Source organism: Diceros bicornis, chromosome 22 (genome assembly GCF_020826845.1).
Source record: "Diceros bicornis minor isolate mBicDic1 chromosome 22, mDicBic1.mat.cur, whole genome shotgun sequence".
NCBI classification, from domain to species: Eukaryota; Metazoa; Chordata; class Mammalia; order Perissodactyla; family Rhinocerotidae; genus Diceros; species Diceros bicornis.
The window spans coordinates 1,893,988-1,919,428 of record NC_080761.1 but is presented as its reverse complement, the minus strand read 5'-3'; the positions used below and the strand labels follow the sequence as shown (position 1 = coordinate 1,919,428).

Sequence of the window (25,441 nt, the reverse complement as noted above, 5' to 3'; positions counted from 1 at the left end):
GGCCCAGGAAGGGTCCCGCAAATTGAAGCGAGCCCTTCTGCAGGGCAAACCCGAACCCAATGCCACCCAGGAAGCCACCAGTCAGGAGCGGGCAAAGAGTCTCTGGAAGGAACTCCAGGAGACAGTGTGGTCTCCACAGCGTGAGGCAGCCAGGGAGATGCAAACAGGTCTGCTGTAGATGCTGGCGATGAGACCGCCTCTTCCCAGCCAGGGCCTGCTGGATAAGAGTGGCATTTCCGTGGGTGACTTTATCCCTCAGGATCTGAGGCATGCAGATTTATTGGCTGGCATCCTTCTTACAGTTTCTCCTCAGCACACACTCAAGAGAGGCCATCTGTCCCTCGAGAGGCTGTTGACCGAAAGAGGCTGAAGAGAGATGTGGAGCCCACCTACAGTGGGGCCAGCCTTGGGCCTGATGAGAGCTTGGCCCAGAGCCCCCACGTTCATCATTCACAATGATGCCTCAGAAACTCTCCCAGAGCCCCTTCACCCTCCAACAGATGTCACCCCGGAGCCAGCCGTGGAAGATGTGCAGGATGAACACAGCAACACCGGCCCCAGGTCCCTCAGCGGGGTCATCCTGTCAGCGCTGGGGCCTAAGAACTCCTGGACTCGCTGCACTCCTACTGCTTCTGGTCCCGGGGGAACAGGAGCACGGGTGCCGCCTGCAGGAGCAGGTGGAGAAGGACAGCGAGCTGAAGAGGGGCAGCTGCCGACAGCCAGGTGCACACGCTGCAGGAGGAGCTGGACGAGCTGAAGGGAGGGGCTCCCTAACTGAGCAGCCTGCTGCCCCCAGCCGAGGTCAGTCCTGGGGCTCAGGGCTCCCCCACTGCCTGCTCCTCATGAGGAGTTTCCTGCTCCACAGCAGACGGCCCCTGAGCACCTCTGTGTGCAGCATGCCTGCTGCTGTCTTGGGAGAAGGCTCTGCTGGTAGCCGCCCCTTGCACACAGGGAGCCCAGGCTGCAGAGCTCACCCCGCTCGCTCTAGGGTGCTCAAGAGGCACCGGTAGTTGTCAGGGTTTAGCAGGTGGGGAAGGAGGCATTGCAGGTCAGCTGGGAAAGCCAGACCTACTCAATGAATGGTGCCTGGATAGTTGGTTTTCCACTTGAACAGGAGAAAATCAGCTTCTGTTGCATCCCTCACACAAATGTAAATTCCAATGAGTTAGGATCTAAATGTGAAATAAAATCGACATAGTAAACTATTGGAAAAGTTATAGGAGACTCTTAACATTATGGGGAGGTGCTTTCCATACATGTTTTAATGAATATCCTTGAACTGAAGTCATTTTGAACATTTTAATAATTTCTTTAAAATTTGAAACATCTTTTTGAGTAGAATACATTCTCTTTTGTAAAAATTAAAACACTAGAGAAATACATAAGCTAAGAAGTGGTAAAAACTCCTATTTCTCACCTACCTCCCAACTTTTATTCCTTGTCGGTAGTAAAATTTGGTGTGTAATCTCCTCCACTGTTTCCTGTGCTTTACCTACATATTTCTCCACCTGTACAAATAGGTTGGATATATTTTTGGTGTGTTTCTTTGCTATGTTTCTGATTTTCCTGCTCTCTTACAGTTTAGTAGTTGTAAACATTGGTTTCTCGATATTCCTTACATATTGAGGGTACCATCTTTTCCCTGTTATACATCCATGGAAAACATTTTCCTACCACATTGCTCATTTAATCTGGATCAGTGCTTGTCTTCCCAGATGTCAGTAACACTTCAAGAGGGAAACGGGTCTATGTGACAGGCTATTCAGGATCTCCGGGACCCCTGGGGCAACAACCAGTAGGACAACCCAAAACAAGAAACAAAACCCATCCCGCATGTTTCCAGATGCATCCTATGGGAAGGACGGCTCCAGTTGAGGACCACTGATGTCCTGGTCAGAGTTATCCACTATGTTCTCCTATCACGTTAAAGCTGTTTCTGTAGTTTCTCGTACCTGATGGTACAATTTGGTGCCTTTGTCTGTTCCTCTTGGTGCCTTTGTCTGTTCTTCTTGGTCAGACTGCCCAAGGTTTCTCACTGTTACAGGTCTTTCCAGACAGCCAGCCCTTGACTCCATTGCTCAGGTCTATGTTGTTGTTCCTGTCTGGTGAATTCTCCCTTCATTCTGCTGTCATTGGTTTTATTGTGGTGTTGTTCTGGCTCTTGGAGGGAAGTGCTCAGCTTGCTGTACAGGTGATATTCCCTGATACCTGCAGTGGAGGCTGTGTCCCTTCTTCTGTCCCCTTGTCCCCACGTCATGGATTTGCCTCATGCTGCTCTCATTGCTGTTCATTTCTAAAGAGTTTCTCCTGTCTGTCTGGATTCCCTCTTTAACCTGAGAGATTTAGAAGGGTGTGGACAGATTTTCAAGTGGCTATGTTGGGGGAGGGGAGCCAATATTTTGTGATTATTTTTTACTTTTATTGCTTTAAGTTCCAGTAATATAGTCACTTATAGATTTCTGCTTTTTGGACTCTTTAGAGATTTCATTGTGGCTTAGCACACAGTCCATTGTGGTGACTGTTTCATCGTGGTTTGAGGAGAATGTTCGCTCTCCACTAGATGCTTACGTTGTCCCTGGGGCTGAGGCTAGATCTAGCTTTTTTGTGTTTGTCAGCAGATCTGTTTCCTAACTTACTGTATCACTTGACCTGTGGCTTTTTAAGAGAGGTAAGGTAGGTTTCCCTGTGGAAAGGGAAGGCACCTCCCTTGGGGTGCCTGTGTCTTCTTGTTTGTCCAGTTTTGCTTTATGTTTCAAGACCATATTGTTAGGTGCATAAGTGTCCCTGACAGTTATCAACACAGAGAACCCCTTTTTGTCCCATTTAAAGTCTTATTTCTTTATCTCCTTATTTTCAACCATATTATATCCCTTTATTTTATAACAATATTTTAACTCAACTTGAGAACCTTCATGTTTTTATAGAGCAATTTGATCTATTTACAATTGTGATTATTGATAAATTGGAATTTGAGTCTACCATTTAATTTAATTTTTAATTTGTTAGGTTTTCTCATGATTTTTCTATTCCTTTAGTGGGTGTCTTTCAGCTTTTAGGAACAACCATTTCTGCCTCTCTTTCTGTAAATGCTTAGAGTTGATCAGTTCCTGTGTTTTACACTCCCAACTCATCACCTTCCGGTCCCCGGCTTGAGAATATCTGATCTTAGTTCTGTGTTCTTATTTTCCCCATCAAGCAACCAGGATTGGATGTAAGTATACGTTTTATTGGTTACTTTGTTCACAACTGTTTATTGTATCCAAATTTTTCCTCCTTTTGGAAAGATTTGATGTTATTTTGGAACTCATATGACAGTGAAATTTTGAGATGAATCGAGTCTGAGATACTCCTTAGGTGCTGATGCTGGGGACCTAGCACCTAAACTCTTAAAGTTGCATTGGTGTGTCAGCAGAGTCGGGATGAGGTCAGAGATGTTTAAAACCGTGGAATTGAATGAGGTTTCCTGGAGACACTGTAGCTGTAGAAGGGACCAGGGCCCAGCCTAGGAGCAGGCAGTGTTTGCAGAGGTGCAGCTGAAGAGGGTCCAGGAAAGGGGACTGAAATCGTGGAGCATGAAGTTGCAGGACCCATGAGGGGAAAGGGTATTGCAGAAAGGAGGGGTGCTCAGCTGGGTGGGATACAGCTCTGATCAGAATGGAGAAAAGATGGCTGGACTCAGCCATGTGGCATCACTGGTGACCTCAGTCTCCTTGAGAGGGTGGGAATGAAGCTGGGTCTAGAGTGAGTGTAGGGGGTCCATGGGAGGGCAGTATGTATAAGGCACTTTATTTAAGAGGTTTAGCCATGAAGGGGAGTTGGGAAAGTGGACAGTAGCCAAAAGAGAGCCTGGGTCCAAGGGAGAGTTTTGTTTGTAAGGTGGAGATGAGCTAGCAGGTGTCTGTGCTGCAGGTAGGACCAGATGGAGAGGAAGAGTGTGCTGGGCCCTGAGGAGGTGCCGGGCTGGGCTCCTGTTATGAGAGGTTTGGGGATTCAATTGTAGATGTAAAAGAAACTTTCCACTCCAAACAAATGGGTTGAAGGTATATTTTATTATAGAGAGGATGGTAAAGGTGATAGTCCGCAAACAGATCTGAATAGGTCAAATAATAAGAGGGAAAAAACACCAGCTCGACTGGAATGGGAAAACATCCACATCAGCTGAGATAGCGGCACATTTGAATAGGTCATATAATAAGAGGGAAAAACATCAGTTCTATCGGATAGGGAAACACCAGATCGACTGAAGGGAAATGACACAAATCAACCAGAAAGAGAAACGCCAGGTTAACTGAAAAGAGAACACATCAGATCAATTACTTCACAATAAATCAATTACTCACAACATCCACGTCCCACTGCCGGGAGAGTCCTGTCAATTGTTTCGGCTGGGCGGAAATCACACGTCCTGGGCAAGGCGTCCCTTCCACAGGTGGAACTCTCACCGGGTCTCAGTCTCCAGCAATTTATATAAGCAGTTACAGAGTTTACAGAGAAAGCATTCAGTGTTCCCATGCACAAATGGTTATCAGTGGCGTACATGCACTGAGCCCCACACTCTGGCTATCGTCTCAGCCCAGTAGTTGTGTACGTGCATTGTTTACCCTGCTTATCCTCCCAGCCCAGCTCAGATGGATAGTCTGCCCCAGGCTGCAGTGCCCGAAGGGCCTTGAATTTTTTACACATTGCAACTATCTCCATGGGAGAAGGGCCGGTTCCCACCACGCAGAAAGCAGCTTTTATATTTCTTTTTGTGCTGGTGGCTGTAGGTCAATGGAGCAGCCAAACATGGCTGTACTCATGTCACGACAGCTCTGCTGCCTGGCGCCGTGCAGAGAGAAAGAGGACGAGCTGTGCTCGTGGAAAGGGCGCCCTGTGCCTCTGCTCCTGTATTCCTGGAGCGTGAGGTTGGCAGTGGCTGGGAGTGGAGGGACGATGCAGAAGGTGTTAGGTGAACGGCAGGGGGAGGAGGGAGAGGGAGAGAGGACACCCTGGCTTGGTCTTCATGGCTCACATGGAGCTCCCCACTGGGATCTCCGATCACCAGCTGTTGACTCTCTTTGATGTTTTCATCAAAATGTCGGCTCTCTTGATGGTTCCCAAGGCTATTATGAATTTGTTCATCAATGAAGGAAACTTTGGGTCATGTTTAAGGGATTCTATGTCAAAGGGGCTCTACATGTGTTTATTCAGTCCATCATCTTTACCCAATCTCTTTGTTTTTGGACAGGTTCCATACAACAGAGCAGCCGGGCCAGTGGCCTGCAGGTTCCAGGGTTTGGGAGATTTGCCCTCCAGAAAGCCGGTGCTGATTGGCATTCTCACAGGACGTGGTGCTCTGTCCCAGAGCCCGCTCTAATTCTGGGTGTCATGACATTGTAAATCCTGGGGCAGTTCTGTCAGGGCCCATCGTTGGCATTTCTGTGATCAGTGAGGGCAAACATTTTTCTGTGATCATTATCTGTCACTTCCCTGACTGTTTTGTTGCCTGCCTTGCTCACTGAGCTCTGAACCTTCCTGGTGGAACCAGGACGTTCACTCTTTATCCAGTGTGATTGCACGTTCCCTCAGTGTGCCCCTTGAGTACTTGCTTCAAAAATATCTGTTTTCTTTGCATTCTTTGATTCCTTGTACATATAATCTAGATTTAATCTGGAGCTTTAAAAATGTTTTATTGTGGAAAACCTTGAACATACACAAATTAAACAGAGAAGTGCGATAGCCCCCCATGTCTCTATTACCCAGCTTCAACATTTATTAATATTCTGATATTCCTGTTTCGTCCATATTTCTACCCACTCCCTACTTTCCATTGATTATTTTTTAATTAATAGATTTTTTTTAGGAAAGTTTTAGATGAATAGAGAAATTCAGCAGAGAGAGCAGAGCATTTCTCCCTCTTCCCCCACAGTTTCCCCTATGGTTAACATCTTGCGTGACCACCCGTGTTAGTGCGCTTCATTCCTTACAAGTGAGGAGCTGATGCTGCTATAGTGTTCGTAAGCAAGTCCGTAGTTTACATTAAGGTTCATTGTCTTGCTGTCATGTACTTGGATTTTGACAAATGCATAATCTCATGTATCCACCACGACAGTATCCTACGGAAGAGTTGGATTGCCCTAAAATCCCTGTGCTTTACCTCTTCGTCCCTTGCCCCCCAACTCCTGGCAACACTGATCTTTATACTGTTTCTATAGTTTTGCCTTTTCTGGAATGTCGTGTAATTGGAATATATGAAAACTATGGAACAGTGTATATAGCCTTTTCCAGTTGGCTTCCTTCACTTAGCAATATGTGTTTAAGTGTCCACTATGTCTTTTTGTGACTTGATAGCTCATTTCTTTTTTTTTTCTTTTTGTATATTGAGTCATAATATACATAGCAAAAAATGTTTCATCTTAACCATTTTTAAGTGTACACTTCAATGGCGTTCAATACATTTCCACAGTTGTACAGTCATCACCACCATTCATCCCCATAACTCTTATAAATCTGAAACTCTATACCTATCAAACAATAACCCTCCCTTCTCCCCTCCCCCCAGCCCTTGGCAGCCACCATTCTACTTACTGTCTCTATGATTTGACTACTCTCAGTTCATACAGTATTCGTCTTTTTGTGACTGGCTTATTTCAGTTAGCATAATGTCTCCAAGGTTAATCCATGTATAGCGTATTGGAGAATATGCTTAATTTTTAAGGCTGAATAATATTCCATTGTATGGATATACTACATTTTGTGTATCCACTCATGTGTCAATGGACACTTGGGTTGCTTCCACGTTTTAGCTGTTGTAAATAATACCGCTATGAACATGGATGTACAAATATCTCTTCAAGGCTCTGTTTTCAGATCTTTTGGGTGTATATGCAGAAGAGGAATTGCTGGATCACATGATAATTCTATGTTCAATTTTTTGGAGGAACATCAATACTGTTTTCCATAGCAGCTGCATCATTTTACATTCCTATCAACAGTGTACAAGGGTTCCCATTTCGCTGCATCTTGGCCAACACTTGCTGTTTTCTGTCTTTTCAATAACACTCATCTTACTGGGTGTGAGGTGGTGTCTCATTGTGGTTTTGATGTGCATTTCCCTAATGATTAGTGGTGTTGAGCATCTTTTCATGTGCTTATGTGCCATTTCTAAGTCCTCTTTCGCAAAGGAGTCTTCAAGTCCCTGCCCATTTTTGAATTGGCTTGTTTTTAGTTGCTTAATTTAGGACTTCTCTGTATATTCTGGATACCAGTCTCTTGTCAGAAATACGATTTGCGAATATTTTGTCCCATTCTGTGGGTGCCTCTTGATGTATCAACTTATAAAATTTTCGTGGAGTCCAATTTTTCCATTGTTTTTCTTTTGTTACCTGCGCCTTTGGTGTCATATCCAAGAAATCATTGCCAAGTCTGGTGTCATGAATATTTGATCTTATGTTTTCTTCTAAGAGTTTTCTTGTTTGAGGTCTTACATTTATGTCCTTGATCCATTTTGAGTTAATTTTTGTATATAGCGTTGGATGGGGTCCAGCTTCAAGCTTTTGCATGGGGATATCCAGTTTTCCCAGCACCATTTGTTGAAAAGAAACCTTTCTCCATTCCATGGTCTTGGCACCCTTGTCAAAAATTACTTGACCATATATGTGAGGGTTTGTTTCTGGGCTCGCTATTCTATGCCATTGGTCTCTATGTCTGTCTTTATGACAATACCATACTATTGATTACTGTGGCTTTGTAGTAAGTTTTGAAATCAGAAAGTGTGAGTCCTCCAGTTTTGTTCTTCTTTTGCAAGATTCTTTTGGCTATTCTGAGTCCCTTGAGATTCCATGTGAATTTTAGGACGGGTTTTTCTATTTCTGCAAAAAACATCCTTAGGATTTGACTAGGGAATACATTGAATCTATAGATTGTTTTGGGTAATACTGACTCTTTAACAATAGTAAGCCTTCCAATCCATGAACATGGGATGTGTGTCCATTTATGAATGTCTTCTTTAATTTCTTTCTGAAATGTTTTGTAGTTTTTATGGTGTAAGCCTTTCATCTCCTTGGTTAAGTTAATTCCTAAGGCTGTTATTCTTTCTGATACTATTATAAATGAATTGTTTTTGTAATTTCCTTTCCAGAGAACTCATGGTTCGTGTCTAGAAATGCTGCTGATTTTTGTGTGTTGATTTTGTATCCTGCTACTTTTCTGAATTCATTTGTTAGATCAAACGGCTTTTTTGTGGAGTCTTTTGGATTTTCTACATACGACATGATATCATCTTCAAACAGAGACCATTTTACTTATTTCTTTCCAATTTAGATGCCTTTTATTTATTTATTTTTATTGCCTCATGGGTCTGGCTTGAACTTTCAATACTGTGTTGAATAGAAGTGGTGAAAGTGGGCATCCTTGCCTTGTTCCTGGTCTTAGAGGAAAAGCTTTCAGTCTTCCATCATTGAGTATTATGTTTGCTGTGTGTTTTTCATATATGGATTTTTTTATGTTGAGGCACTCTCCTTCTATTCCTAGTTTGTTGAGTTTTTTATCATGAAAGGCATTGAATTTTGTCAAATGGTTTTCTGCATCAATTGAGTTGGTCATTTTTTCCCCTTCATTTTCTTGATGTGGCTTATTACATTGATCAATTTTTGTATATCGAACTCCCCTTGTATACCAGGAATAAATTTCACTTGGTGGTAGAGTATAATTCTTTTAACATGCTGTTGAATTCAGTTTGCTAGTATTTTGTTGAGGATTTTTGCATCCATGTTCATCAGGGATAATGGTCTGTAATTTTATTTTCTTTTAGTGTCCTTGTCTAGTGTTGGTATCAGGGTAATGCTGGCCTCGTAAAGTGAGCTTGGAAGTGTTCCCTCTTTTTCAATATTTGACAGAGTGTAAGAAGTCTTGTTTTTAATACTTATTTATATGTTTGGTAGAATTCACCAGTGCAGTCATCTGGTCCTGGGTTTTACTTTGTTGAGAGATTTTTTTTTAGATTTCTTTAAATATTGGTGACATATAACATAGGTAAGTTTTAGGTGTTCAAGATGATGATTTGTGAAAGGATTACCACAATACGGTGAGTTAACACCTCCATTCCCTCACATAATTAACTTGGTTTTTCTAGTGATCACTTTCAAGATCTACTCTCTTAACAACTTTCAAGTCTATAAGAATATAGTATTGTTAATTATGGTCACCATGATGTACATTAGATCCCCAAAACTTGTTCATTTTACAGCTAGAAATTTGTGCAATTTGACTCACATCTCCCCATTTGCCCCAACCCCGCGACCCTGGGAAACCCATTTTTGTCTCTATTCCTTTGAGTTGGGCTTTTTTAGATTTCACATATGAGTGAGAATATATAGTATTTGTCTTTCTCCGTCTGACTTATATCATTTAGCGCAATGCCTCAAGGTCCATCCATGTTGTCGCAAAATGCAGGATTTCATTCTCCTGCATGGCTGAATAATATTCCATTATATATTACATGTATACATATATCTCACATTTTCTTTATCTATTTATCCATTGATGGACACCTGGATTGTGTCCATGTTCTCTGTGAATAATGTTGAAATGAACATGGGGGTGCAGATATCTCTTCAGAATAGTGACTTCAATTCCTTTGGGTATACAGCCAGAAGTGGAATTGCTCATTTATATATATTTCTATTTTTATTTTTTTGAGAAAATTCCATATTTTTTCCATAGTGACTGTAGCAATTTACATTCATACCATCGGTGCACAGGGTTCTCTCTTCTACACAGCCTCGCCAACACTTGTTGTCTGTTGTCTCTTTGAGAATAACCATTCTAGCAGGTGTGAGGTGATATCTCATTGTAGTTTTGATTTCATTTCCCTGATGGTGAGTGATTACGAGCATCTTCTCAGGTACCTGTTGACCATTTTTATGTCTTCTTTGAAAAAGTATCTATTCAGGTCCTTTGACCATTTTCATATTGTTTTGTTGGTTTCTTTGCTGTTGAGTTGTAACAGTTTCTTATATACTGTGGATATTAGCCCCTTTAGTTTGCCAATTGTTTCATTTGCTATGCAGAAGCTTTTTAGATTGAAGTCATCACACTTGTTAAGTTTTGCATTTGTTGCTTGCACTTTTGATATTATATCCAAAAAAATCTTTGTCAAGACCAGTTTCATGGGGCTTTTTTCTCTATATTTTCTTCTAGTTGTTTTATATTTGGTGTCTTACATTTAAGTCTTTAATTCAATTTGAGATCATTTATAGAGTGGTGTAAAATAGGAGTCCAATTTCAGTTTTCTGCATGTGGTTATCCAGTTTTCCTAGCACCATTTGTTGTAGAAACTATCCATTCCCCATGGAGTCTTCTTAGCTGACTTGTCAACTGTTAGCAAACTGTATGTGTGTGGTTTTATTTCTGGATCCTTGATTCTGTTCCATTGGTCTAGGTGTCTCATTTTATACCTGTATCATACTGTTTTTATTACTATAGATTTGTAATAAAGTTTGAAATCAGAAATTGTGATGCCTTCAGCTTTTTCTTTCTCGGGGTTCCTTTGGTTATTGGAGGTCTTTTGTGGATCCACATGAATATTAGGATTATTTGTCCTATTTCTCTGAAAAATGCCATGGGAATTTTAATAGGAATTGCATTGAATCTTGAGATGGCATTGAGTAGCATGAACATTTTCAAAATATTAATTCTTCTGATCCATGATCATAAGATATCTTTTCATTTCTTTGTGTCTTTAAGTTCTTTCATCTGTGTCTTATAGTTGTCAGTTTCTAGATCTTTCACCTTCTTGGTTAAATTTATTCATGAGTATTTTACTGTTTTTGATGGTATTGTAACTAGGATTTTTTTCTTTATATCATTTTTAGATAGTTCATTGTTAGTGTAGAGAAAGGCAACCGATGTCTATATGTTGATTTTGTCTCCTGCAGCTTGAGTGAATTTGTTTATTAGTCCTAACAGTTTGGGGAGGAGTCTTTAGGTATTTCTCTACATAAAATCATATCTGCAAACAGAGACCACTTTGTTCCTTCATTTCCAATTTAGATGCTTTATATTTCTTTCTCTGGCCAAATGTCTCTGGGTGAGACTTACAGCAGTGTGTTGAAGAGTGGTGTTGAGACTGGGCACCCTTGTCTTGTTCTTTGTCTTAGCAAGAAAGCTTTCAACCTTTCACTGTTCAATATGATGTTAGCTGTGGGTTTGTTATGTAAACCTTTTATTATGTTCAGGTATGTTCCTTCTGTAACCCTTTCTTGAGAGTTTTTATCATGAGGTGGCGTTGAATTTTGTCAAACTGCTTTTTCTGCATTGAAAGATTATTTTAGGATTTTTATCTTTCATTCTATCAATGCGGTGTATCACATTCATTGATTTGCATCATGTTGAACTTGATCATGTTGTTTGATCCTTTTTTTTGAGTTTAGATAGTTTTGTTCTAATGTGTCTTGGAGAAGAAAGTTTTAGTTTGAAATTTTAGGGTGACCAATCGGCATCAGGACCTTGGATGTCTACATCTCTCCCCAGATTTGGGAAGGTGTCAGCTGCTACTTTTTTAAGTCAACTTTCTTTTCCTTTCTCCCTGTCTTCTCCTCTGGTACTTTAATAATGCTTATCTATTTCTTTTCAAGGTATCCCATAATTCATACTACCTTTCCCCAATCCTATCCGTTCCTTTTTTTCTTTTTGCTCCTTTGACTGGATGATTTCAAATGACACATCTTCTAGTGCACTAATTATTTCTTGTACATGGTTGAATCTGATTTAGAAGGTCTCTATTGAATTCTTCAGTTCAGTCATTGTGTTCTTCAACTCTAGGATTTCTGTTTGTTTTTCCTTAATGCTTTCTGTTTCTATGTTGAACTTCTCACTTGTTCATGCACTATTTCCTTATTTCATTTAGTAGTCTGTCTGTGTTTCCTTAGAGTTTTATGAATTTCTCAAAGAGCATTGTTCTGAAGTCTTTGTCACATAGTTCCTATATCTCCATTTCTTGGTCGGTCATTGGAGTTTTATTCTTTTTCTTTGGTGGTGTCATGGATCTTTGATTATTCATGATCCTTGTGGCCTTCCGTTGGTGTCTGCAAATTTGAGGAAGTAGACACCTCTTCCACTCATTACAGACTGGCTTTAGTAAACCAAAGCCTTCACATTCAGCCCATCTAGGGGTCCTGGGTGGGCCATCTGGTGGTGTCCAGGGGCAGGCTTGCTGCTGGAGCCCTTGAGCAACCTGGTACTGGGGTGAGTGGAAAGCTTGCGTCCACAGTATTGTGTCTGGCCCTGGGCAAAACTGGGACCCTGAGATCATGAGTAGCCCCACTGGAGCCTGTTTTGACAGGTCCTCATTGAGATCCTGTGACCACAGTAGTCATCCAGGGCCATGAGAGTTGGCCAGTGCTGGGATGATCTGAGAGTCTTGGCTCACGGGAGCCTGCCAGGAGCCTGTGCCATGAAAGACAGTTTGTGCTGGTGTAGGCCAGAAGTCTAGATTCCTGGGAACCTGGGGCCACAGGAGCTACCTGAGATTGCAGGAGCCAGCAGGCGCTGGGTCAAGATGGAAGCCTGGGTTCATGGGAACCTGCCGGTGCCTGGTGCCATGGGAGCTGCCTGGGGCCGCCTGAGTCAGCAAGCACCTGGGTGGGCTGGGGGTTTGGTTCTGTAGAAGCCTGTCGGAAGCCTGGTTCCATGAGAGCTGTCTACGGCTGCTGGAACTGGCAGGTGGTGTGGTGAGCCATGGGCCTGTGTTCCTAGTAGCCCCCGGGGAGCATGGAGCCATGGAATCTACCTGGGGTTGTTGGAGCCAGTAAATGCTAGAGTGACCTGGGGTCCTGGGTTTGTGAGAGCCCAATGGGTGCCCTGTTATGGAAGCAGCCTGTGGCTGTGGGTGCTGCCTGTGGCTGCCTGGAGTAGGCAGAAACTTGGGGAAGCCAGGGTCTGAATTCATCAGAGTCCACCAGGAGCCTGGTGCCAATGACACCACTTGTGGTCACAGGAGCCACCTTGGGCTGCTGAAGATCGCAGCCCCTAGGCTGATATGGGGGCCTGGGTTTCCAGGAGCCTGATGGGAACCTGGTGTCAAGGATGCTGCTTGGGGCCGCCAGAGCTGGCATGCTCCAGGGTGAGCCAGGGGCCCGGATTTGCAGAAGCCTGCAGGGAGCCAGCTAGGTCCACAGGAGTCAGCCTGGGGCTGGGGCAGGCTGGCTCAGGGATTTGTGGTGAAGTCGAGCATTCACTTTACTCTCCTTTCGTTGGGAGGTTTTTGATTACTGATTCAGTCTGCTTGTTTGTTACTGGTCTGTTCAAGATTTCTGTTTCTTCATGATTCAGCCTTCATAGGTTGTTTCTAGGAATTTATCTATTTTGTCTAGGTTACCCAATTTGTGAATGTACAGTAGTTCAGAATAGTCTCTTCTGGTCTTTTTCTTTCTGAAGCATCAGTTGTAATGCCTCCTCTTTCATTTCTGATTTACTTTATTTGAGTCATCTCTCTTTTTTTCCCTAGATATTGTATCTAAGGGTTTGTCAATTTTATTTTTTCAAAAAATCAACTCTTACTTTTATTGATATTTCATACTGTCTTTCATTTTTTCCCACTCTCCTCTTGGTGACTTCCATCCTTCTGCTAACTTTGGGTTTCATTTTTTCTTTTTCTAATGCTGTGTGTTGTAAATCAGGTTGTTTCTTTGACATCCTTCTTCTCTTATAATGTACAAGTTTATCACTACAAAGTTTCCTCTTAGTACTACTTTTGCTGCATCCTATAAGATTTGGTGTTTTTATTTTTTCTTTTTGTATGTCTTGAGCTATTTTCTAATTTCCCTTTTGATTTCTTCTTTGATCTAGTGGCTGTTTAAGAGTTTGTTGTTGAACTTCCATGTATTATGAATATCCCAGTTTTCCATCTGTTATTGACTTTTGGTTTCATGCCATTGTCTTTGGAAAAGATACTTGGTATGATTTCAGTCTTCTTAATTTACTTAAGACTTGTTTTGTGACCTAACACGTGATCTGTTCTGGAAAATAATGTGTGCCCTTGAGAAAAGACTGCATTTTGTTGCTGTTCAGTAAAATGTTCTGTGTATGTCTGATAAGTCCATTAATGTTTTCATGTCTGCTGTTTCCTAATTTTCTATCTGGATATTCTATCCATTGTTAAAAGTGGGGTACAGAAGTCCCCTACTATTTGCAAGTTATATAACTGAGAATGCTCTAATATTGAGACTATATAAAGATCTCTTAGAACTCAATTATAAAAAACAAAGAAGTTTGAAATGAAACTTCATTCAAAGAAGTTTGAAATGAAACCATTTTCATTGGTTACCCAATGAAAATGGGTAACTAGCTGCAATGGACATGTCTCCAGGAGAAACATAGATGGCCAATAAGCACTAGATAGATGTTCAGTATCATAAATTATTAGGAAAATGTAAATTCAAAGCATAGTGTAATACTATTTCACACTCAAAATGAAGGCTATACTCAACATAATGGAAAGTAACAAGTGTTAGTAAAGATATGGAGAATGGGAAACCCACATACATTACTGGTGGGAAAGTAAAATGATGCAGCCACTGCAGAAAACAGTTTGCCATTTTTAAAAATCTTAAACCTAGAATTCCCATGGACCAGGAGAGTCACAAGGTAGGTATGTCCAAAAGACCATTGGAAACATATGTTCAAAGAAAAACTTTTCCATGGATATTCAAAGCAACATTATTCACAATGGTCCAAAAGTGGAACAAACCCAAATTTCTATCCAGTTATGACTGCATAAACCAAATGTGCTCTATTCATAATATAGGACATTATAGAGCCATAAAAAGGAATAAGCTACTGCTACATGCTCGGCCATGGATGAACCTTGAAACATGTGTGCTCACTGAAGTCGCCCACAAAGGCCACAGATAGCATGATGCCATTTGAATGAACTGTCCAGAATAGGCAAACCAATAGGGAGAGAAAACAGATGAGTTGTTTTCATGGGCTTGGGTTAGGAGAAAATAGTGTGAATGAGTATGGGTTTGTTTGGGGGTGTTGAAAATGTTCTGGAATTAGATAGTGGTGATAACCACACGACATAATCATTGTACTAAATGGCACTGAACTGTATACTTTAAATGCTTACAACAGTGTATTCTGTGTTAAGCAGATTCTCCATAAAATTTTTGAATTTTTTAAATTAATCAGGGTAATGATTAATTTTAATTTAGTTAATTTAAAGTTGGTTGGGATAGTTAATAAGGGTAATTAATAGAGTTATTAGGGGTAGGGCACATTGTAGCCAAGAGAGTAAATATCCGATGATGGCTATAGTAACAGATCCTATAATTGTACAAGCAACAGTCTAAAATCCAGTCTGTTTCCATTGTCCCCAACTTGGAGAGACCAGCCATGAAAATATGTCAGTGATCTCGTGGGCCTTGGGTATCTTTTAAAAGATTTAGGTAACATTACACAATATTTTAACCTCTTGGGCCATCTGGTGGAGGTAGGTTTGAACTTGTGAGTTGATGTACATTCAGCAAGTGGTTCTAAGAAAGGCAAAAACCCCTCCTTCGTTGGTTGGTATAGACAGTCTAGGGACAGGCCATTCTCTAAAACCATTTAGGCAAGAGACTCATGAGACTGTTCCACAAGGGCTAGGATAGGGTCTTATGGAGTTGTTGTCGATGTTGGGTTAAGGTTTTCGATACTTCTTGGTTGCCTCAGTTACCTGATTTTGTGTGGGTAGGGCCACCGCACCTGTGCCCAGTCCAGTCAGTCAGTCCTAGTAGAAATCAACACCCAGTCCTATAGGACTGACAGTGTCTCTATGGGTTGGTGGTAGCCAGTCAGGGCAGGAACCTCGGGGGACCCGCAACCTGAGGGAAGCAGGCTGAGATAGACACAATGATGCATTGCAGAATATAGCCTGGAGAAATCTGCTCAGAGGGCTGAGGAAGAGAGAGCCTCACTGGGTGAGAGCCTTGTGATATCAGCCTACAGTAAAACCCAAAAGTGGATGCTCCTGGTGTGAAATATTCATTAGGGCCCTTGGAAGTAAAACCAGTAATTTGCACCCATTCACTAGTTACCTATGCTATATGATTTCAGGGGGTATGGTTAAAGTGTTTGTTGGCCAAGAGCTGTTTGGGCCTGGGCACAAAATCACCAAGGTGGCCTCAAAGGCTACCCCAAAATGACCCCTCCAGGAGCAGTTGGGGCAGAAAGTGGGGGGAGCATTTTGAAGGAAGCCTGGGGCAAAGATGTTGTGCGATTGAGTTGGGTACAACTGAGTGTCTCCGCAGGGTAAGCCCTTCAGCTGGGGTACAATAGATGATTGGAGGCCAAATGACAGACCCTGTGACTCCTGATTCCCAGTGCACGGGCAGGCCTCTCAGCCCATTGGACATAAATGGTGGTGGTGTTGTGAAGCATCTTGATGGCAGTGTGGAAAGTATAGGGGACATGTGGTGGGAGACGTCATGATAGTGTCGGGAGGAGCTGTATGTGAGATTACGGTGTTGAAGGGAAAGGACTGGAAGCAGGTGCAGTGGGTGTGTGACCAACAATGGTCAGTGAAGGGACAGCCGGGGTGTAACTGGGGAAAGCAGGGACCAGCAGAAGTCATGTGTTTAAAACAAGACACCAGGCCCAAATGGAGCCGCTTAGGCTATGCCTCACATAAACAAGTCGAGACTTTACTTTTGGCCCTCCCAGGAATAGAATCTTAAAGCAGTCAATCAGGAATCACCTGATGCGCAGCAGGTAGCTCATCTTCCTGATAGAGCCCTGCCATCCTCTAAGGAAGGTAACCTTGCAGTAACCAACCCGCTTTTTTATCTAGTGTAACTTCCTTGTTCTTGCTCCCTTCTGCCTATAAAATCCTTCATTTTGTAGAACTCCTTGGAGTGCCTTTCTCTCTGCTAGACTGGATGCTGCCTGATTCATGAACTGTTGAATAAAGCCAATAAGATGTTTAAAATTTGCTCAATTTTATTTTGTTTTGTACCAGTTTGGTGGCAGCAGTGGGATCCAAAGGAGACACCTGATGGCTTCGAGGATGAGAAACACAGTCATTGGTACCCTCAAAACCTTTGAGTTCTCCATCTTTTTCACTGTTTCTGAGGGCTGTGGGTAAGTTCCTCTTGGATATGAGATCCACTCTGTTTGCCGTGAGCTCCTGATCTAACTGGCTTTCCAGTCCAGGGTGAGTGGGTCAGTCTAGACTGACAGGATGCTCTAAGAGAGCATCAATCTTAGCATTTGGTTAGTCAGCAGTGCCAGGCAAAGGCTTAGCGGTTCAGCTTGAGCTGCCAGATGGTTCTGCCAGGAACCCGAGTCCCTGGCCCTTAATTAGTCCACAGTCCCCATTTGTTGGGGTCTGCTGGTTGAGTCTGCAGTCTCCATGTGTTAGGGTCTGCTGCTTCAGTCTGTGGTTCTTGCTAATGGAGAGGAGTGGAAGAAATGTGTGCTCCATGCACACCCAGTCTTTGAAAACTTCCCACGTGCATTTTACATGCATTTTACCCTCTGTTGACTGTAGATGCGTTCTAAGGAAATGGTGAAGGCACAGTGAGGAGGAACTGTGGGTTTCTGCAAGACTACCTCGAGGAGTGCCGCCCCCTCAACCTGAACAGCCACCTGGCACTAGTAGAAATGAAAGACATCCCATCACCGTGGATAGGAAGACTCCTTATTGTGCCGGTGTCAACATTATCCAAAGAGATCAACAAATGCAGTGTAGTCCTTATCAAAATTCCAAGGGCGTTTTGTGCTGAAATAGAAAAAAACCTAACCTAAGATTCTTATGGAGTCTCAAATAAGCCCAGATACCAAAAATAATCTTGAAAGGAGATACTAAGTTGGAGGACTGATTCTTCCTGATTGAAAACTTACTATAAATCTACAGTATCAAAACAGCATTGTCATGGCATAAAGACAGACATATTGACCAATGGAAACAGAATTGAGAGCCCAGAAATTAACCCTCACCCATGTGATCAAATGATGTTTGACAAGGGTGCCAAGATTATTCAATGGGGAAAAGTCTTTTCAACAAGTTGTGCTGGAAAAAGTGGATATCTACATGCAAAAGAATCAACTTGGACATTTACCTAACACTGTACGCAAAACTTGATTCCCAGTGAATCAAATACCTAAGTGTAAGAGCTAATGCTATAATACCCTTAGAAGAAAACATAAGGCAAAACTTGACAAGATAGGATTTGGTAATGATTTCATGGTTCTGACACCCAAGAGCAGCCAATAAAATAGGAAAATACATATGCTGGACTTCATGGATATTAAAAAGTTTTGTGCCTCAAAAGTCATTATCAACAGAGTAAAAGCACAGCCCACAGGATGGGCGACCATATTTGCAAACCATGTATCTGACAAAGGCTTAATATCCAGAATAGATAGAGAACTCCTAAATTCGACAACAAAAAACAAACAACTCAAATCAAAATTGAACAAAGTATATGAGTAGACATTTGCTCAAAGAAGATCTGCAAATAACCAATAAGCATATGAAAAGATGCTCATCATCAGTAATCATTAGGGAAATGCAAATCAGAAACACAGTGAGAGACCACCTCACATTCATTAGGATGGCATCTATCAAAAAAAAAAAAAAAAGAAGAAGAAAAAGAATAGAATCACTGTTGGCCAAGATGTGGAGAAGTTGGAACCCTTGTGTACTGTGGTGGGAATATATAGTTGCTGTAGAAACCAGTATAACAATTCCTAAAAAAAAATAAAAATATAATTATATAGGACCCAGCAATTCCTCTTCTGGGTGTATACCCCACCAAGGAGTTGAAAGCATGTTCTCAAAGACACATTGCAACACCCATGTTCATGGCATCATTATTCATAATAGCTAAAACATGGAAGCCACCCAAGTATTGTAATCGAGGAAGGGCTCACAGCCCAATGCACCCCTTAGCCAAACGGGATACCCACTCTTGTAGAAGGGAAAAAAGCTTTATTATGAGGTTGGCCAGCAAGGAGACAAAGGTTAAATCTTTCTCCCCAATGGGCTGTTGAAAAGGGCTTTTCAAGGGCAAAGGAGTGGGTGCGGTAAGTTTGGGAGCAGTCCTAGGTATTTTGTGTAAGCACAGATTTTCATGTTCTGTCACACATCCCACGTTCAAAAGGCAGTGTCCTTAACATGATTGGCTGGGGAGTTCTTGGTCCCCCAGTTCATCCTCCAGTCACTTACGCAGTTGCAGTTTGAGTCTTGCAAGCCATCTTGTTGTCTCATTGGCTCAAAGTAGTTGAAACTTGCTTAAGGAAGAGAAATGGAGTTTCTGAAAAGCAACTCACGGCCCAAGATTAGATCCTTAGTAAATATCATATGGGATATGGCTTAAGAAAGTAGTCTGCAAGGTACTGTTGAGAAAAATCTGGCTGGAGCCCCATTTTATTTTGGGCTTGGTTGTGGGCCTTGCTATGGTATCTGTCCAGGGATGTATGGATGAGCAAAATGTGCTATATACATACAATGGCATATTATTCATCCTTGAAAAATGAAGGAAAGTCTAAGATACGGCACACCATGGATGAACCTTCAAGATATTACTCTAAATGAAATAAGCTAGTCACAAAAATACAACCCTGTGTGATTTCCCTTCTATGAGGTTCCTGAAATCACCAGATTCAGAGAGACAGAAAGTAGAATGGTGTTTGCCAGTGGCTGGGAGGAGGGGGAATGGGGAGTAATTCATGAATGGGTATAGAGTTTCAGTTTTGCAAGATGAGAAGTGTGAAGATGGATCGTGGTGATGATTGCACAGCAATATTAATGTCTTCAATACACTTAAAACATACTTAATGTATCTATGGGGCCTGATGACTTGTCCTGGCTGAGCACATGCTTGTGCTGTTGCACATCTTACCCCTCACTGTACATTTGGGAAACTGGCCTAGAAAGAAGCAGATACCGTCCCAGACCACAGGAGGTCGTCAGAGTCCTGAAGACTAGAGAGAGCTCCAGCTTACTTGGCCGAGGCTCCACCCCTTCCCTCAGGTTTCCTTTGGTAATGAGAGGCGTTAAGATCCTAGAGGATTGCTGCCCACCCCTTTCCATATGGGGTCATTTTCCTCTCCTCATCATCACATGTGCACAGGCACACTCACTCACACTTGAATTCTCATATGGAGAACTCGGAGGTGCAGTCAAAAAAGAGCCAACACTGGGCAAGTGACAAGAGGCATGAGGGAGAGAGGTTGGAGGCAGCTCTCCCACGGGGCAGTAGCATCCATTCTCCTCGATTCATGCGCAGGGGCCCAGAGATGGGAAGAGGAATCCCTAAGGTTCCTAGGTGTCTACCTATTCCAGATCCATCCCTGGCCCAGCCTGGGGATCACAGGACTGGGGTCCTGCAGTCCACCTCTGTGGGCACTCAGAACTGTCATGAGCCCATCCTCCCCTTGTGTAGGCATTGGGAACAGGAGAGAATACTTCAGTGAGGGTCCTCCTGTATAAAGTGGAGTGCATCCAGCGAGTGACTCCAAGTGTTCCATGCACTCACAACATGTCTGTTGGACTAGGTTCTCTGTTGATGACCTACTGTGCTCTGAAACCCTGAGAAAATGATTTCCAGCCCCTGGAGATCCTTTAGAACTGAGGATGCTAGGGGGCTTGGGTGGATGAGAACTGAGGATAAGGAAGAAGATGCCAGAGCACTGGACACCAAGTCTAGAGTCCAGGGAGAAGACTAATCCTTGTTGGACCCTTGCGGTCCTCATCTGGAGGTAAGGGGAACCATTGTCATGGCAGCAGTTAGGATGCGTTAGGAGTGAAGAGGACACCTGGTGGGGAACAGCAAGAGGGGGGCACGGTAGGCTCCCAAGACTCCTCCCACTCCCTCGAAGCTGACAGGTCCTGCTGCTTTACCCCTGGGATCCTGGAGAGCCTCTGCCTTGAGGACACCTGAAGAAAGGTTGCTTTCTGTTTGGAGTTCCTGCCTGGGCAACAGTGCTAGTGCTGGCCACGAGGGGGCGGGCAGCCTCTTGTGTCAGTGGTGGCCAGTGAGTTTTTGTTTTTATTTTTTTTCAGTTGTATTGAGATATACTTGATATACAACACTAAGTTAACATTGCTGTGTGGTATATTTGAAACTTGCTAAGAGATAGATCCTAAAACTTCTCATCATCAGGAAACAATCTTTTATTTCTGTTTGGTGATTGATGTTAACTAAACTTATTTTGGTAACCATTACATAATATATATATATCAAGTCATTCTGCTGTAAACCTGGAATTTACTCGGTGTCCACTGAACTTTTCTTGAGCTCCTGGAGCAGCGAAGAGTCAACCAGAGGTCTTTCTGGCTGTCCCCCTGCCTCAGAAACAACTTGTACCTCCTATTAATAGTGTTCATCTCCAAAATGAAAGTTGGTCAAAAGCAGGGGGCGAGGTGCAAGATCTACCCATGTACTCATTCAGCAGCTGTGCCCTGAGCGCTCATCCTGTGCCAGGTGCCCTGGTGGGCTGAAGTGAAGGATGAAAATGACCAAGTGGTCCCTGCCTGCTGGGAGCTCACAGTCTAGATGGGAAATGGACAAAAGCAAAGACATGAGAAAGAAAAGAGCAAATGCTGTAGAGAAACACATCAGGGGGCTGTGAGGGAGGGCTGGGCATCACTGGGTAGGAGGGTCTGAAAGACCTCACTAGGGTGACTATTTCTGGTACCAGAATGAAAAGAAGGAGCCTGCCCTGCACAAGTCTGGGAGCAGTGTGTCAGGGAAATGGCACCTGAGCTCACAGGCAGAAGTGAGTTTGGCCAGAGGAGGTTAGAAAGGTGGCCAGTGCAGCTGGAGGGAGGCTGGGAGGAGAGAACAGGAGCTGGGGTGGAAGGTAGGGCCAGGGCCTGGTAGGCTGTGTTCGTTACTTTTCCCTCTCTGACTTCATTGCCCCTAACCTTGCATTTCAAAACATCAAATGTTGACAATCTCACAATTTTTGTGGATCAGCAATCAGGCATGTTTTAGCTGGGTGCCTCTGTCTCAGTGAGTTGAACAGATTGGGGCTGTGGCCTCAACTGAGGCTCGACTGGGGGAGGACTGGCCCACAAGGTCACTCTCAGCCTTCAGGATTCATTTTGGATTGAGAGCCTGAGTTCCTTTCTGTCTGTTGGCCCAGGCACTCCCTTGCTTCTCTCCTCAATGTGCCTCACACATTGGGCAGCCCCAATACACCGGTATTTGATTCCTCACTTCCAGGGATTTGACAGAATGAGAGAGAGAGAGATGGCACATGAGAGAGGGAGCAAGAGGAAGTGAGAGACATTTTTAGTTAAAATTTAGACAAGACATCCCATCACTTTGGCTCTTATTATGTTCAGAAGCCAGTTACTAACCACTTTGTGGTTCCACGGGGATGTGTATAATATGGGTGGGGCTTACTGAGTACCACTGTGGAGGCTGCCCACCTCATAGACCAAGATGAGACACTTGGGTCTCATTCTCCATAAAACAGGAAACAATCGAATGGTTTTATGTCACACGATGGCAATATCTGAATTTCCATTAGTTGCAACCCCCTCATGGTGCTGACCTGAAAATGAGGCCAAGTTGGAAATGACTGTCCCAATATCACATTCTTGGAGCCCAGGCCTGTTTTGAGTGGTGTTCTGTACTACATCCCACCCCTCCTTGTTATTCTTCCATCTCTAAGTTTGTGCCTTAGGTACATGTGACACCAGCCCACAGGGGTAATAGATATTATCTCATATACACCGGGTGATGTCCCTAGGAAGTAGATTCTAGGCTGATCCCCATGGTGCAGGTTTAGAGACTGGGGAGGACCTGAGAGGCACAGGGACTATCCCAGGATGAAGAACTAGTAAGGAAAAGGAGGTCTGCATTCATCTCTGTCTCCTTAAAGCTAGGTCCCTAGTTAGGTTTCCAGGGAGCTGTGGGTAGGGCTGTGTAGGCTCATTGTGTACAGTTCAGGAGATGACGTGGGGTCATAGACCTCAACAGATCTTAGAACTCAGGTAACCACGCACCCACAGCACCCCATCCAGCTCACTTGATTGGAGACAGTCAGCAGGCAAAGATGTTTTGTTGTTGTTTCCCAACTTTTGGAGGATCTGGGCTCAAAAAATCCCAGAAAGAGAATCTTTTTGGTAGTTGGCAATGTTGGCTCAGCCCTCATTCTTGACGCCTCTGGGTGTCTGGCAGGAGGCAGTGAAAGGTAACACGCGACAGCCCAGGAAAGGCTAGTGCAGGCCAGGACACAGCTGTGATCCCACCTGATCAGCCCCACACCCCTTGCCCCTCTTTGTGTGTGTGTGTGTGTCTGCATGTGTCTGTGAGGAGGGGAGAAGTCAGGACATAAGGGTCGGGTCATTCCTGAGCAGGAGCTGGTTGTTAGGTGTCGGAAACCTGGTGAGTCTGTCATGTTCATACCCCAGGCCATGCCTGGCAGCATGAGAAGGTGAGCTCCTCTAATCATGATACCGAGCATTAGAGGATTCATCTCCTTCCCTCCCTGACCACAGTTCTTTGCAGGGATGCCCCTCTGTGCGTGAACTGAGCAGCAGACTTTCTCTTGGGGGTCGGCCCCAGTGGCAGTGTGCATGCAGCCCCTGATTCCTTCTGGCCCAGCTCCCAGGCAGTCTTTGCAGAACTCCACTCAAGAGGTTGTCGAGTAGTTGCCCAGTGGTTTCAACTCCACCTACTCACTAGACAAGGGGCAGGTACATGAGGCCACCCACACTTTCCAGTGTTGCTCTGAGATGAGAGCAGGAGCAGAGGGTCTCCACACTCAGAAGCTTGAGATGACGGGGTTGGACTAGAACTAGGGCGGAACCAGACTGGGGCTGTCCCTTTTTCAAGCTAAAGCGGATGTACATGAATGTCACCTTGCCTGGTTAGGAGAGGAGCTGCCGTGACCCTCTTACCCTTGTCCAGTGTGAGCTTCTGGAGGCCACTGAGGCAGAGCCAGAGGGTAAGGGGGACTGCAGGCTGGGTATTCCTGGAAGGGATGGGGATCTTTCCTGTGTTTAGAAGGACACATGGAAAGTCAGCTATGTGGGTGAACCTTTCTCTTTATCCCGCTCCAGCGTCAGCTGCAGAGCTCCAGCCAGCGGCAGAAGCAGAGCAGTGGGCAGTGGTGGAGGTAGAGCTGGCTCCAGCTCCGTTGACACCTCCTCCTCTAGCGCTGGAGTCAGCGTCCCCTCCATCAGCAGTGGTGGAGCTGGAGCAAGGGCCAACATGGGCTCCAGCAGGAGTGGGAGCTGCTGAGCTGGAGTCACCTGGACCATCATTTCTAGTGAGAAGTCCATCTCCACCTGTGGCTCTTAAGGAGGGTGAGAAGCTTAATCTCACGGCCTTCCCTCTTAAGCTGGTGATGGAGCTGTTGACCGTGATGGATCCGGTGAGCAGCTGGGCTTTCAGGGCGGGATGGGGCAGGCCTTCCCTCTGCCATCGTTGCCCCAGACCTGATCCAGACTGCTATGATCTGGGCCCAAATCCAGGCTCCACCCTTTACCAACCATAAGACCTGGGCAACTTTCTGAACACCCAAGCCTTTGCTGTCCACCTGCAGACCGTGGAGGTGGACATTAAGAGGACCTGCTGCACAGAGTGACTGTGCCAACTCCATGAGGTAGAAGAGATGGAAAGCTGGGTGGGCCCTGGCTCATCTGTGCAGGGAGAGGCTCACTGTGTACAGCCCGGTCCCTGGTGGCCCAACCGGCTGCTCAGGAGGCTCAACAGCCTCAGGACTTATTAGACATCTGATGTGTATTTCACTACAAGGGAGACAGACAAGGCCTGTGGTTGTAGCTGCCACAGGGGGATGTGCATCAGAATGTGGAGTGGGACCAGAGAGGGGATCAGGGTATTGGAAGATGCCCCCTTGGGATGAGCCGAGTTGAGCCACCGTCTGGAGCTTGGAGTTAGCCAGGACGGGCTGGGTCAAAAGCCCCTCTCCCTTCCCTGCCAGTATTGGGTCCTGGGTCATCCTGTGCTGGGTGTCCTCGGGGGACAGAGAAGAAAAGCCAGGGACTGTCACAAGGCTCAGGCCACATCCTGAGCTTTCTGAGCTCCAGCTCTAAACTGTGACTCCTGTGTGGGACTTTGGGGGCTGTGGACACAGACCTGGGGTGTGGCAGGGCTGGGTGACACTCCCCCTGTTCTCCAGGACCTCTTCCGGAAGGTGGTGCCCTCTCCGTGCCTGGGCTCCACCTGGGGCAAGAGGAGCAAGCCCGAAATGAACACCAGACACCTACCGTCCAGGCCACCATCGACCACGTCAGAAGGGTGGCCAGCTTCGTCATCACCCCCTGCCTCAGGGACCCGAGCATGACAGCCCAGGACAGGGTGAGGGTGGTGGAGCGCTGGATCCAGGTGGCCCAGGTGTGCTGTGGGAGGCCCAGTGGAGTCCCTCTCTGAAGCCTTGGGAACTGCCTCTCCACCTTTATCAGCTCCCAGGATTGCAGTGTGTGGTCTAAGCCCTTGCA

General features: G+C 44.4%; 1 long non-coding RNA gene across 2 annotated transcripts; it reads left to right on the top strand.

The window, feature by feature from the left end:
* Positions 1-758: 758 nt before the first annotated feature.
* LOC131419891 (uncharacterized) lies at positions 759-24,321 on the top strand. 2 transcript variants are annotated; one of them, XR_009223364.1, is made up of 3 exons: positions 759-801; positions 16,979-17,100; positions 24,041-24,321. It is a non-coding gene; the product is annotated as an uncharacterized LOC131419891 (long non-coding RNA). The 2 variants fall into 2 exon arrangements; XR_009223365.1 differs by lacking the exon at positions 759-801 and adding an exon at positions 16,701-16,731.
* The last annotated feature ends 1,120 nt before the right edge of the window (positions 24,322-25,441 follow it).